General features: G+C 45.0%; 1 protein-coding gene across 1 annotated transcript in view; it reads right to left on the bottom strand.

Annotated features, from left to right (window-relative positions):
* The window catches only part of SIM1 (single-minded family bHLH transcription factor 1), a 99,041-nt gene that overhangs the window by 36,765 nt on the left and 49,736 nt on the right, over positions 1-12,540 (bottom strand). The gene's annotated exons all lie outside the window — the stretch shown is intronic.

Below are 12,540 nucleotides of genomic sequence, written 5' to 3'. Positions count from 1 at the left end.
TTCTTTCTCCTCTGCACTGCTATTGCATTGCTTATTGCATTACTTATTATTGTGCTGCTTATTAGACCTCTCCTGCTATTTGATTGCTCTACACCATGTAAGCCACCTTGAGACTCAGTGAGAAAAGCAGACTATAAGTAAATAAACAATGATGGGCTGCCCGCTATTGTACTCATTTACCTCCCCTAAAAAAAGCATTCTGGCTATGGACCTGGTTGTTGTGTGGGGTTGTTATTATTATTGTATAGCAGTGTGTGTAGTAGAGCCAGGAGATCCTAAGATTGTCTGGCAGCCAGAAGTTCTAGCTTTTTCAACATTATGCACCACTAGGAGGCAAGCTAGACTTGTTTTTAAGGCAAGAGATGTTTCAGATATGGTTTGCCATTGCCTGTCTCTGCATCATGACCCTGGTATTCCTTGGAGGTTGCCCTTCCAAATACTAGCCAAGGCCGAACCTGCTTAGCTTCCGAGAGCTGCAAGCTCATAGGCATTTCTGCCAGGAAACAGCAGCCATATCTAGGGCCATATTGTTTGAAACCTGGTTTCTACAGATAGCTGCCTCACCCACCCACTCCCATTCTGCATGGTGCAGTCGATGAACATTTGAGCCAGTCTTGTGCTTTCAATGACCCCATGAGTCTGGAGTAATCGCATTTATTAATTTTTAAAATATTTATATCTTGCTTTTGTCCCAATCAACCAGATGCAAGGTGAAAACCAGCTAAAATCTCAGTCCAGGGAAATACAATACAAATAAAAAGAACAGAGCCGGTTGCTGGCTCTCATGCTGACTGATACGTTGTAGCCTGGAAAACTGCAACTTGCATACAGTTTTTGCTTAATGAAAGATCGCGTGCGTGCGTGCGTGCGTGCGTGCGTGCTACACACTTCCACTGGAGGTGGGGTGGGGGCTATGCGGGTGGCTTGTGCTGCGGAGGTGGGGATTAGAATCAGTGCCGAGGAAGGAAACATTGCTCTCAAATGATCAACAGCAGCGGAAGATATTAGGCAGAGTTTACACGACTAAAATCCCCACCTATCCCAAACGATGAGCCTCGAGCCAGTATGACCTATTCTCCTTACTCACAAATGCTGACGGCTCCGCTTTCGCCCTCCGTCCGCACCACAGACCCATCCTGATCTGTCGGGTCTAGTTCAACTGTCTGATATTCTGGCTGACTTGGGTGTAAAGATCCTAATCGACATCCAGACACAGTCTGTGAATTATCGTGGATCGAAATATGCCCTCGTTGGCTGAGACTTTTGTTCGGGGACAATGTTGACATTGACAGCGCAGGAGTGAAGGGCTGAGCGGCGCTCGTGCAAACAGGGAAGGCGGAGAAGAGCAGCGTTAAGAGCCTGAGAGCTCCTGAAGATTCACGAAACATGATCTACTCCAGTGCCCCAAAAGGCACGGGAAAGGATGAAACGGTCAAGCGCACAGCGGTCAGTACAAGGATCCCGGGTGGAAACGGGCCGGACTAAGCAAAGAGGTTCTGGGAAAAGAAAGATGTATTTCTGCATGCGTCTGGGGTACCGATTCTGAGCCCTTGATGGGGCAAACCTCAGCATCGATTCAGCAACCCAGTCCGCAGTTGACTCCGGCTGAAGTGCTCGAGTATACAGCACACAGTGAAATGCACATCTGAATTGTGGAAAGGGCCGTCAGTCTTTAGAGTGAAGCGCACCCTGATACCGCGGTTCGCTATCCAAGACCGTACAGTAACAGTAGATAAGGAAACAAGAGGTGTTCAATAACTTCGTTTTGTAGGAGGTGCGGTTATTTGCTTATAACTCCTCCTCTCCCTTCCCCACCCCGCGCGCACGCGCTGAGATTCAAACTAGCGCACCGGAGGGAAAGCTCGTTTTGCCCTCTTCACGGCTGCCGCAGCAAATCAGTTGGGGGGGGGGGTCTATTTAATTAGTTAAAGCGGCGTAAAACCCAGCCTTCAACCCACCAAAACAGCAAGGTAAATGCCAACACAACAAGCAGCCCGTTGGTGTGCTCAATCTGCCAATAGGCTTCAGGCACTTTTGATGCTTTTCTTTAATCATCGCAGCAGCAACATTATTACAGACACAACAAGCAACCACTGAGTGAGCCTGAGGATTAATCAATGAGGAATAACTACCATTCCCTTCTTCTCTAGCACGTACACCAAGATGGATTAGAACCAATTATCAATAGCATCAAAAAGCTTTCATCCAGTTACTTTACTTGCATTTCAATTATTTTAACAGCACTGTCGTTATTCCAATTTCTCATCCTAAAAACATGCTACCTGACCACCCCCCAAAGCTCTGAGGGCCTCATCCCTCTGGAAAGAACTTGAGCACAACCATCTTCAATCTGATGCAGTTTACAGCTATCAGTTGTGACATCAAAGTCCAATCACAAAAATCTTCCCCTTATTGATGTCCTCCATAGTTATTTGTAAACCATTGCATTGCCAGCCTCAGCAAACAGTTGAGGGAACTGGTCCAAAAAAAAAGAGACAGAGTGACATTAAGGAAAGGATGGAATATCCCAAACAAGGACAGTGCCTATATCCCTGTCAGGACCCACAGTCAATCACTTAGTACACACTTCCAAGAAGGTTTTACTTTATTGTGAGAACTATGGTAGCATAAACATATTAACTGTTAAGAATAACTAATACAAAGCAAAACAGGTATAGTACCATACTCAAAAAGGGGGCCCCCATCAATGGGCCAATTAGGAACTCTCCCGTGGGCGGGAAGAACCATTGGGGTGTTGGCGAGGAAACGAAAGCAGTCCCACGGTTGAAATATGGGAAGACACTACACAAGCGAGCGAGCTACAAGGTCAGAGATAAGGAGCAGAGGCGCCAAGGGGAATGGAATGTGGGCCTGTCTGGTACACAGGTCAAGCGTGTGAACTGAAACCCATAAACCTAATGGCAGCGTACCTGACATCCTGCCCACCTAAAAAATCCATCTACCGCCCAGTCCGGGAGAATCTCCCGGGCATTCCAGGAGACCTCCCAGTTTGCCCAGGAAGGCTCGGTGAAACTCTTGAAGGAGTCTAGGGGCCTGAATATCCCCTACTTCCACCCATTCACGGTACTGGGGTCCAAAGTCCAACTATTCAACTAAATACAAGAATTTGCCGCATTTCAACTTAGAGTCCAAGATTGCAGAGATTTCGAAATGTTCCTCACCCTCCACCAAGATGGGAGGTGGTACTGGTTTTGAGGGACGCCATGGACTCACTCCCGGTGCACGTTTCAGAATGGATGTTTCTCAGGTTCTTAGGGAGCTCAAGTTCCATGGCTACCTCATTTATCACACGTTTCACTGGAAACGGGCCAATAAACTTCCAGCCGAGTTTGCAGCTGGGGTGCAACACTTTGATATTCTTTGTAGACACATACCCGAGTCACGAGGCTGCAGAGCCCAACCCTCCACCCTTTTCCTGTCAGCTTGGATCTTGTATGCATTTTTGGCTGCGTTAAGCATCCTGATCAACACAGGCCATGAGTTCTGAAGGTTTTGGCACCACTGAGCCGCATCTCCCGGCCCCAAATCTGCCCCCTCAAGGAAAGGGAGAGGGGGACTATCATAACCATAGAGCGCTTTAAACGGGGACATCCCCATGGAAGAGTGGCATGTGTTATTGTAACAGAATTCCACCAGGGGCAGTAAATCGACCCAATCATCTTTTAAAAAAAAAAAAACCGAAGGGATATTTTTATTTTGCATTAAACTACAAACTACAAAGAAAATTAGGGAGGGAAACTACAACTAGGGATAAAGGAAAGATAACCACACTAAACTAAAAACCCAAGAGGACGAGATCTTATTTCTATTAGTATAAATGTTAGTACCGCAAGTGTTAGTATCACAATATACTTGTAGAGTTCCTGCTCATCTTCCATGTTTATATGTTACTATGTTAGTTGTTATGAGAAATCTTTCTGATCATCTTCGTGTTCTTGGCTTCAAAAGGCCAATTTCCGAGTCCTTCTGCCTTTACTTCGGCTTTCTGTCTCTAAAGTCGTAGACAACTTTGGCAGGCCCTGCACCCATTTCTGTAGCAGAGTTCTCTTCCGTTCCAGAGGTAGCAGAGTCACTAGATTTCGTTTCTTCCTCCTTAGACTCTTCCTCTGTTCCAAGCTGATGCCACAGAAACTCTTTAGCCTTGAAAATGGAGTCTATCTTCTTTCTTTTGTCATTAATCTTAAAGATGACACCCTCCGGGATCGCCCACCTGTATGTTATTCCATTAGTTTGAAGAAAAGCAATCAAATCTTTGTAATTTTTCCTCTTTTGCCGAATTTCAAATGGAATGTCTTTTAGAGACTTGATAATTACATTTCCCATTTTCAGTGGAGTTGCTGGTGGCGCTTTTAAAATAGCATCTCTAGTCTGTCTTCTTGAGAATCTGACCACAATTTCTCCAGGTAGGCTATTTTTTATATATATATAGTTGGAGTATGCCCTATAGGCCACCTCCATATCTTTTACCAGTTCATCCACTGTAAAGCCTATCACTGAAGCGATGATATCGCTAAGCAGCCTCCTCAGGTCCTCTTTCGCTGCTTCAGGAACTCCCTGGAACCTGGCTTTTTCCATCTGTAATTGCAGTACACAGTTTTCTTGAAGATTCTGCTTTATTTCCACTTCTCCGAGTCTTTTCTTCAACTTCCTATTTATGGTGTCCATCTCTTGGATTTTCTCATTAGCCTGCTCCACTTTCTTTTCCGTTTCATTCAGCTGGAGCTGTTGAGATGCAAAGTTCTTATTCATCACAGTCAGTTGCTGGTTAATACCATTGAGCTGCTCCATCACCGGCTTGAGCATATCTGCTAGTAATTTAATGACATCTGCCCCCTCTTCCAGTTTGGGACTCTGACTGCCTGGCAGTTTCATTTTTAACTTTGCATGCTGGGCCGCCATTTTTCCGATTTGTTTACACTTCCCACCACTTCCTCCCGACTAGAGAAACTCGCCCCACAATGTCAAAAATCAAGTCTCTCACAACACACACACATGCTGCTTTCCTCCCCTCTCCCCCCTTGCGTCGTTTATCGGTTACTTCATATAAGAGGCGTCCCTCTTTGCATCCGTTTCTTCCCACACGGGGGGGATCCATTTTTTTAATGGTCCATTTTATTCAGAACTCACGTTCATTGTTGGTCAGATTCTCTGACCACGCTGCATTTTAAAGATAATCTGCTTGATCTCCGGTGCTTGTCCTGGTCGAACCAGCTTGTGCCCGAAGGCCAAACAGTGACTGGACCGTCAGGACGGAGGGGAGCCTCAATTCTCCGGCATTATGCCATCGAAGAGGCTACCCCTAAAAAGCCCTCTGGCCTGGAGCCTATCACAAAGGCTCCATGGGGGTGTCACTTGGGGTGGCACCCCTCCAGGCCGCTGGTGTGCGATTCGCCCTCCCACACTTTGTGGAGAGTGTCCGCCATCGCTGCTTCGTAAACCGGAAGTCCATTGACCCAATCATCTTGTTGGTAATTGGTGAAACAGCACAAATATTGTTCCAATGTCTGATTTACTCATTCTGTCTGCCCGTCAGTCTCCGGGTGATAACTGCTACTCATGGCTCGTTCCACTCCCATGAGTGCCAACAACTCCCCCAAAAAACGAGAAACGAATTGCGTCCATCTGTCAGAGATTATCTTGCTCGGGATCATGCGGAGGCGCACAATGTACTGCAGGGAAGCTTTTGTGAGAGCCTTGGCCATGGGCAAAGAAGTAAACGGGACAAAGTGAGCCTGTTCACTAAAAAGGTCAACAATAACCCAAATGACAGTTATAGTCTTACTCAGGGGTAGATCTGTGATGAAATCCATGGAGATTACCTCCCATGGGCATGCAGGAGTTGGGAGAGGTTTCAGTAAACCTGGCGACTTACCCGGCTGGGGTTTGCACATGACACAGATCTGGCAGGATTTCACAAATGACAATAAGTCTTTGTGCATGAATGGTCACCAAAATTGTCTCTGCAATAGGTGCAAGGACTTCACAAACCCAAAATGCCCTGCCAGTTTAGACCCGTGCGCCGTTGCCAGTACCTCTCCCCTCAGAGCTTTTGGGATGAAAAGTTTAGAGTCGCGGTACCAACAACCATCAGCCTTCTCCTCCCACCCTCCGGCAGTTTCCACCTCCAGTCAATCCTCTTCAGAGAAAGCCAATGCCAAACAGGCAATGTCCACGCCAGCTCCCCCGGGGAGGAGAGAGGGGAGGAGTGGGGGGAGTGGAAACTTGATCTCAGGGGGAGGCTGCAGCACGAGCTGCGAAGGTGTGAACATGGAATCCAGGATAACCTCTCGGCTGTCATGTTGGGGGAGGCCAGTTAGCAAGTTAGCTGCGCCCAGGAAGTGGTGGAGCATAAACCGAAACTTAGAGAAATAATCAGCCCACGGCAGCTGTTTGGCATTTAGGTTGCGAGGGGTTTTGAGCACCTCAAGGTTTTTATGATCAGTCCAGACCTCGAACAGCACACGGGGCCCCCTCCAGCCAGTGTCTCCACGTCGACAACACTAATCGGATGGCCCCTGCCTCCTGGGTCCTTCCAACAGATAATAACTACTTCAAATTCATTGGAGCTGTTATATCTATGGCCAAATGGCACATTCCCCAAGGATACTGGAAAGAATATATTCCAGGCTGGAGCAATCAGAGCAAGAGGCTGTATCTAAACCTCCTTGACAGCAAAGACCCAGAAGTAGCAGATGAACTACTCCATGAACTTTAATGGCCTTTGGCCATAGTCAATAAACTTGAACTTGACACTGCACGCAGACAAAAATGAACCCAAACAACTGTGAATTTGGATTTCAGGCATTCCAGTAGGAAAGCCTGGACCCTGTGAAAAAAACTATGTGCAAGCCCACCTGTGCTCTAAGGAAATCCTGAGGTAACATCAAACCAGGTAGCTGCCTGACTGGTTTCCCTATCCAGAGCTCCAAAGGACCAAGATCTTACAATCAGGATAAAAAAAGAACTCCAGATTTTGAAGCACACCTGCCCTGAAGACTGCAAGCTGTCAGGGAATTTCAGTGATGATGAGATTTCCAAGGCATTGAAGGATATCAAGAGTGGAAAGGCACCGGCCTTTGATTGCATCCATAATGAGTTCCTGATCAACAGTGGCATGTTCACTGAGAAGTGGCTTACAAAGTTTCTCACTGACATCATAAGAACAGGAAGACTCCCAGGGAAATTCAAGAAACCAAAGAAAACAAAACAAAGATAACAAAACAAAAACAGCCGGTAGAAAATTACAGACCTATTTCCCTTCTGAGCTCTTGTTATAAACTCCTGGAAAGGCTAATCCTGAACAGAATCAGTGACAGAATTAACAAACATGTCCCTATAGAGCAAGCAGGATTTAGACCCAGTCATAGTTGTGAAGATCAGGTTCTCAGATTAACAACTTCATTGAGGCAGGGTATCAGAAGTGTCTCAAGATATCAGCAGTTTTCATCAGTCTGACTGCCACTTATGACACAGTCTGGAGGGATGGTCTGCTGTACAAGTTTTCCCCTGCAGAACATTATTTTGACTCCTAAATAACCCACTGAGTGATAGAACTTTCCAAGTAATTATGGGTCAGTCAATTAGCAAGCAGAAGCAACTGAAAACAGTTTACCCAAGGACTCAGTCCTTGCTCCAGTTCTTTTCAATCTATGCATCTCTGATGTTCCCAAGATGATATCCAGGAAGTTTGCTTATGCTGATGACTGGTGATTGCAGTGAGACACAAATCAATTGAAAGGACTGGGGAAATACTGACTAGGGACATTGAAATTTTGGCTGACTGCTACTGAAAATGGCGGCTCATCCCGAGTACAGGAAAAACAGAATGCTCCTGTTTCCATCTCAATAACAATCTTGCCAACCATGAACTGAATGTCTACCTTAATGGCACCTGACTTACACACAACCATGACCTAAGTACCTTGGCATTACCCTAGACAGGACCTTGAGCTATAAATACCATCTAACCAATGTGACAGCAAAAATACGCACGTGTAACAACATTCTCCAAAAATTATGTGGTACAACTTGAGGTGCATCTGCTACAACACTTAGACACTCAGCTTTGGGACTGGTATATTGTACTGCAGTATTTGGTGCTTCAGCATGGCTCAACAGCCCCTTTGCCAACAAACTTGATGTCCAACTCAATGCAACAATGAGAACCATCAGCAGAGGTATTAAACCCACTCCCACCTATTGGCTACCTACATTGTGCCACATTGCTCCCCCGCATCTATGAAGGCAAGATGATCTTCTTTGTGAATATAAAAAGATCACTGAAATCAGAGAGTTGCCCAGCCACAAAGACATGGTTGATGCGGGCCTATCCAGACTAAAGTCCCAACACCTGGCAATAAACCCTGCATAAATCCTGCAATCTAGAGAATGAATGGTTGTGAACATGGATAAAATCAGTTCCACCCGATAGCTAGAACTTCATAAACACTAATGAGAGGCCTGCAGGATATGACTTGCCATGTAAAGTATGGAAGACAGCTAACAGAATACAAATAGGCTTTGGAAGTTGTGCAGACCTGTTGTTTAAATGGGGCAAAATACTAGGACCTGAATCTGATTGTGGTGCAGCCCACCAAACTATTTTTCATCAGTCACAGGAATGTTAGCGTCGTGCTTGCCAGGGAGACATGATGGAGCTCTTTAAACTCCCCCCAGCTGCGACTGAGTGGATTGAAAATTTAGATATCAGTATTTAGGGGGATTGTCCAATCTGTCTGCATACCCATTGTACCAACTTGGTTACATATTTTATATTATTATATGCTTCCTGTGTGTAACTCTGCCATATGATAAATAAATAATAACACCCAGCACAGGCAGCCAGCTATGCAGGGCACATGATCCACATTGGCCTTATGCAAGCCAGTATCATGAGGATAAAATAGGCCAGAACTTGTTTAGTAGTATAGTGTTGTATACATTTATGCTTGTATTTCATTTATGCTTGTGGTTGTATGAATTTAGTTTGAGTTAGTTTGTTGTATTAGAGTGCTGGCTTTCTGCTGTGAATAAATTTGTTGTTGTATAGTAGGGTGGTTTTAAAAATGAGCCTTGAATTCAGAAGTCTCAGGCCTCACATCAGTCATAAAGGTACTGGGTGATGGACACATCAAGTTGCCTTACACTGAATTGGATCATTGGTCCATCAAAGTCAGTGTGTCTACTCAGACTGGTCTTTCATATCACCTACTACTTCAACCTTTCAACTGAAGGTGCTGGGGATTGAAGCTGGGATCTTCTGTATCCAAAGCAGATGCCTTGCCACTGAGCCACAGGCAAACCTTTCAGCTTCAGGACTTCTTATATCTGTAATGTCACATCCAGGGGTGTCCCCTAACTTTGGAGAGGCACCCGCCGTGGTCGCGGAGGGTATTGGAGGGAAGCAAGAGCCTCAGATATGGAAGAGTAGGGGAGTTCTGTCACTCCCCCTACCCCTTCCCCTTCATCGGGGTCGACAGTCATGTAGTTCTCTCTCTCACTGTCCGAGCCAGTCACCTCCGAAATCCTCTCTGGCTCTCCTGGCTTCCCCCCTTTTATACTCCTCACATCCCTTTGTACTCCCTCCCCTTTCCTTTCCCTGTCACCGTATTGTGCCCTTCATCTGTCTATCATCTCTTCTACCGTCCCTAGCGTGGGTTCCCCTCTTAGTCCCGCCCTCTTGTGATTCTCCCGTGAGCCTGCCCTCAATCAGTGAGCACAGGGGAGCAGCCACTTCCGGCAAGTCCAGGGAGCCAGCCGCCACTGTCTGCCGTGTCTGCAAACCCTCTCTCTGAGGTAAGCCCTTTCTCCTCCAGTCTCCTCGCCCTCGAGACCATGCATGCCCTTCCGGCCTCGGTGGTTGTGGAGCTGGGTCTGTCCCCCTCCCTTCTTCCATCAATCTTCTGTGAAAAGGGGGGGAAAGGGCCCTCCAAGAACTCCTGGCTGTCCGTTGGAACCTCGTCCCAGCTGATCTCGGCCGTGACTTCCTTCCCTGGGAGCCTCACCCTCCTGGGCACGCCGAGGGTCCAGCCCGGGTCGCACCAGTAATATGTGGGGTTATGATAAATATTACTGCAGATGTATGTGAAACACTGAAAATGTTATATAATTACTGTCTGCTAATTACTGTCTGCTAATGGCAATGCTAGCAAGTTATTATGACATCATCATGCATTTTAATATGCTTCATTATTCTCTCCACTGGTGCCTGGGGGCTCATAGTCCATATCATATAATAAATTAGGATCTACTCACATGTTTCAGCATGTGACAGGCACAGGAAACATCCTGCTCATATTGTCTCCCAGTGACTGCAAGTCATGCCAAGCAGATCATTGTGCATGAACTAGCATATGTAGTAGTCATCTTTGGACATGGCAAAACTACTTTAAAAAGTAGCACTTGCACTAATGCCTCAGAAGTCAAATCCTACACGTAGTAGTGCATCCATATGACAGGTTTGGCACAGGCTGAAGTAGCTAGAAGACAATTCAGGAATGCTGCCCCCACCCCACTCCTACAGAGCTACCAGTACTTACACAACCACGGGAGCAAACTCTAATTATACCTTTTAAAAATTTAAGAAATGAAAACCTTTTCTACTCAAAACCTGTAATCACACCACTGCATCTGACCCAGCTCACAGAAGATGGTCAGAACAATAAAAATTTCACATTTTTCTACAAGATCCTTAAATCCAAATAACTCAGGGATTTATTAATACCCCTTCCATAGGTATACATTTTCTTCAGTATCAAAAAGTTCAAAACTTTCCATCTCTCCCACATAAAGTTAATATGTAAATTCCAACTTTGGTCATGCTCCAAGAAAAAAAAGTAAGCTCATGTCCTCTGAATACCATTAGATTATACCACTAATTCTATCCAATAATTCTGAGCAATATTTAAGACTGAATACTTTCCTATTCTCTTTCCATGTATAAGCCCATACTTCCTTGCCCAATTGGTGACAAATCTTTTGTCCTTTTAGGGAAAAAAGGTATACTTCTATGGATGAAGGAAGGTAGAATGGTATAGCCTGACCTCATCCTCATTAGATCTTGGAAGCTAAGCGGGATTGGTACTTGGAAGAGAGACCACCAAGGAAGGCTCTCCAGAAGAAGGCAATGGCAAACCACCTCTGCTTTTTACTTGCCACCTTGAAAGCCCCTTGCTGGGGTCACCATAAATCAGTTGTCTTTAACTATTGCTTCTTACATTTATAGTGGTTAGAAGTTGTGGAGTTGATTATTCCCATCCCTTATGTTGAAGGGGAGTCTGAATTAAGTTATTGTGAGAATAGAACCAGGGACTGAGAATCAGTTCTGGTTGAAAACTATATTGAGCATTCTAACCTCACTAATTCCAGCATAAGAGAGTTGTACCATTGCTCAGTTTACACAATAATTTAAGTGGATTAGAATTCTTATTTCATCCATTGTTACAAATTTCAGTGGGCTAGCCATGTTCGTCTGTTACAAGAAAAACAAAAACAAGTCTTTTGGCATGCTAGACCAATAGATTTGGGCTGCAACCCTAAAAGCATTATCCTGAAGTACTCCCTGCTGAATAAAATGAGGCATACTTCTGAGAAAAACTGCTTAGGATTGCTCTCTTGCACATACTTTCATGTACTATTCAATATATGAAGTGGTATATAGATGTAGAAAGATATACATTTACATATATACAAATGGAGGGGCAAAACTCAGCAGTACACAAAATACATGCAATGACCACTAAGCACACCTGAAATTGGTAACAGCACAGCCTACTTACTTGTATTAAGCAATTTAATACTTGCAGAGGTTAAGAAATGGCTGAAATGGACATGACATCTTTCTGACTAAGTTACTGCAGTGGCTAAATTGTTCTGTTTGAGTTTACCCACTGGACAGCTGGGAACACCAATCCTTCTAACCTCTGTCTAAGTACAACAAGATAAATCCAGTAACGAGAGATAAAGGATAGTTTGCATTGGGCTAATGAGCACACAGAGATAATCCAAACAAAAAGGGTGTGATCTAGCATGTGTAGTAAAAAGCAGTTTCATGAAACACTCTTTTACTCCAGATGAATGTATTGGTTGCTGTCCCAAACAAAATCCCTCCCCTGTTGCTTTCTTATAAGTTTACTTGCTTCCCTGTAGTCAGCTCCTCTTTTTCATGGTCAAAAAACACAGCTCATGTGGGTCATCTATCTTATTACAAGTCTGGAATCTACCCACAAAGAGAAAGTTTGGGAGTAACACCTGCGCCATTCAGGTAACCTGCACACTGTGCTTCAGTGATACTTGGTAGCTTGGTGCCGACTACAGACATCAGCATACTTTTATATTAATTAAGAGTCTATCGATAAAATGCATTAAAAGGGGGAAGGAAACTACCTTATAGTAGTTTGACAGCCCTGATCTTGGGAACAGAAAAGCAACTAAACTGCATTAAGAGGATAAAAATCCAGGCTAAATTGCCTTAACAACACAGCCTCCTACCAATCATACAGACTTCAGCCTCCAGGAATG

The sequence above is a fragment of the Gekko japonicus genome, unplaced genomic scaffold (genome assembly GCF_001447785.1).
Source record: "Gekko japonicus isolate JY-2015 unplaced genomic scaffold, Gekko_japonicus_V1.1 scaffold665, whole genome shotgun sequence".
Classification (NCBI taxonomy): domain Eukaryota; kingdom Metazoa; phylum Chordata; class Lepidosauria; order Squamata; family Gekkonidae; genus Gekko; species Gekko japonicus.
The sequence above is the reverse complement of the archived record's forward strand: the minus strand, read 5'-3'. Positions and strand labels throughout refer to the sequence as shown.